Raw genomic sequence first — 3031 nt, 5'->3', positions numbered from 1 at the left:
GGGGACAATTTACGGTGAAATTTGGTGACTTTTGGAATATGTTTAGACCTCCAAATTAGCGTTTTAAGAACGCAAAGAATCGTAATAATAATAGGAAACAGTACAGATACAATAGGCCTTCGCAGCGCTGTCGCTGCTCGGGCCTAATAATAATAATAAACAGTAGAGATACAATAGGCCTTCGCAGCGCTGTCGCTGCTCGGGCCTAATAATGTCAAACAGAGGACAGTCTGAGTCCCATCTGAAGGCAGTATTTCACTAGTTAATGTTACTGAACATAAAGGGGAAAATAATAAAAATACACGTTACTGCTACTCTTTATCTGCTCCCTAACTTCCATTTATTTTGCTTCCAAGCAGCCACTCCTTGGTATTTTGGGGCCCTTCTGAGGGTCTTTAAAATAATTTCTTTGGACTTTTTTCTAATTTTTTTTTTACTCATTTTCAGTCCAGTTCTTTTAGTGCAGTGTGTGCTTAAAAAATGGACAAAAGAAAAACCTGTCAGGCTTTAAAAATAAGACTATCTACAGCAGATGAAGTGTCTAAAAGATAAATAAATAATAAATGTAAATAAATTCAGCTAAGACCTGAGAAATGATTCTTCTATCAGCTCATCAAGTAAATGTTGATGCTGAAACACCATTTTATGACTGACACGCTGTTATTTTTAGCCTTTTCCATTTTTAACTTAAGAATTGGAAACAACGTCTCTTTGCGAAGTTGTCTGTTACGTATCGACACGGCTTTGCGCCTGAAGGATTCACAGATCAGAGTTAAGTGGCTTAACAAACAAAAACAAACAAACAAACTAAAACATTGTCCCGAAAATGAAATGAAGCCAAAGTCTCCAAAAAAAAAAACTGATGACCTCCAGAAAGCTCCAAGAACTACTGATGAAGACTAGTTTAAACAGTTTGGACAATGATGAAAACGTCTCCACAGAACTTCAACCTCGTTCTGAGCTTTAAATTTCAAACTTTCACCAACAGTTTTCAGGTTTTCAGATCCTTCCTGGAGCGTCGGGCCACAGATGAATGAACATTTTCTGTTTCATCACCAGATAAGAGCTGCTGGAAGCTCAGAAAACATCTTTAATCCCCGTTAATCTTTAATCCCCATAAAACATCTTGATAACTTTATAAACGGTTGAAATATTTTGAATATTTTGGCGAACACTTGACCATAATTAGGTAAAAAGGCACCAGCACAGTTTCATTTTGATCAGCTCTGCTCGTATTCTAAATCCTGAACTCTCAGCTGGCATTAATCCAGATTAAATCCCCACCGGGCCTGTTTTTATATTTGTCTCATTGGAACGACTCTTCATCAGCCTCCTCTTCACCTCCTGCTGCTTGACGTTAAAATAAAACACCCACCCGACTGTCAGCTTTGGCCTGAACTGCAGCTGAAGGTGATCTAAACTGTACCTGCTGACTTGGACGTATCCGTGTGTGTGTGTGTGTGTGTGTCTGTGTGTGTGCGCTTTAAGTCAGTGTTTGTTTGACACGACGAGGAGCGGCCCCAGTTAAATTGGATTATACCCGTTTCCTAATGGTGTTAAGGCCCTTGGAGCTGTATCTTATGAGGACTACCTGGAAGAGAAATGATTAAACTGAACGATAATTGATTACGAGTCGCTCTGAGCGTAACACATCTCACAGCCCCGGCTGGGAAAAAAAACAAACAAAACAGGTCCTAAAAGGTAAAATTCTGTGTGTGAACTTAAACTTAAACTGGATCCTGTTTAATGCTATTTACACAAAAGCTGATTTGTTGTTTTATTTTTAACTAAAGTGTAACTGTCTGGGGTTCAGGTGAGTTTTCTTTCTGGTAATAAATAAATCATCAGCAGCACTGAGGAGGTTTTAAATATAAAGACTGACGTTAAAAATAAACGTAACAAACCTCAGGTAACTTTTATCTTCCAGTTGCTTTAGTTAAACACTTAATATTTACACTTAATGTTCCTTTCAGTCTCTGTTTGCAGATTTACCTGAATCTTTTCTCTGACTGGCTCCAGACCCCATCGAGCTCCAGTCAGCTGTGGCAGAGTTCATACATGTCCGCAGGCATGATGTTCACACGTCGGGAGACTTCCTGTTCCCGCTCGCGCTCCCATCGCCGTCAGGGTTTCTGTCTGAGTGAGCGACAGTAATCCTCTGCAGCTGCTTATGGACAGATCCTGGATTTAAAGGGCACGTCTTGGTCAGGTGTGAAGGGAAAGTTAGAAAACTGTGGGTAAAAATAAAACGCAAATCGTTTGAATCGCACGCAACAGTTAAAATGAAGCAGAAACAGCGTCTAAAATGATGCAGATTTGAGTCTGATCTAAATTTGAGGCTATAAAGGTTGAGTAATAAAACATAAGTGGCATCCCATAAAGGCTGATGAGTAAATGTTTCTCAGCATAAACATCTGAGGGGTTTAATCTTCACGTTTTGTTCTGTTTCTGTTGTGAAAACCTTTGCAGGAGCTCCGTCCACGCAGCCAGAAATGTAAGAGAAAACAATAAAGTAAAGGAGAAAAGGTTAAAAACCACCTGGGACTGAAAACTTTGGTGCACATTTAATGGGTGAATTTCACATCTGAGATGATTTGTAAAGATTCTGGAGCAACACGCCTCCATTTGGATGGTTTTTTCAGAAATGTGTTGCTTATTTCAGCAAGACAATAATCATTCCTGACAGCCTGTTTCTGGATTATTAAAGTTCTTCATCAGTCCAGGTAAAGACTGGAACTGAAGTTGTCAGAAACCCGAGGGAATCCGTCCATAGAGCAATACCAAGACCAAACACGGTGAACCAGGACTAAGGTAAGTGTGTTTATTTACAAGTGAGGTTATGTACAAGGATCCTTTCCAGTAGGAGTCTGCAAGGGAAGGGGAACTGGGTGAGTCTCGGGTACAGGTTGGCTTCCACAATGGTTGCGAAGGTTATAACGTCTCTTATTTGCTTACAGGTACCAGCGGGAGGTAGAGGTGTCGAGGTGGAGTGAAGTAGTTCCAGAGGTTCCCCAAGACGAGCCAGGTGGCA

This window comes from Kryptolebias marmoratus, linkage group LG11 (genome assembly GCF_001649575.2).
Source record: "Kryptolebias marmoratus isolate JLee-2015 linkage group LG11, ASM164957v2, whole genome shotgun sequence".
NCBI classification, from domain to species: domain Eukaryota; kingdom Metazoa; phylum Chordata; class Actinopteri; order Cyprinodontiformes; family Rivulidae; genus Kryptolebias; species Kryptolebias marmoratus.
Note: the sequence above shows the minus strand (reverse complement) of the source record.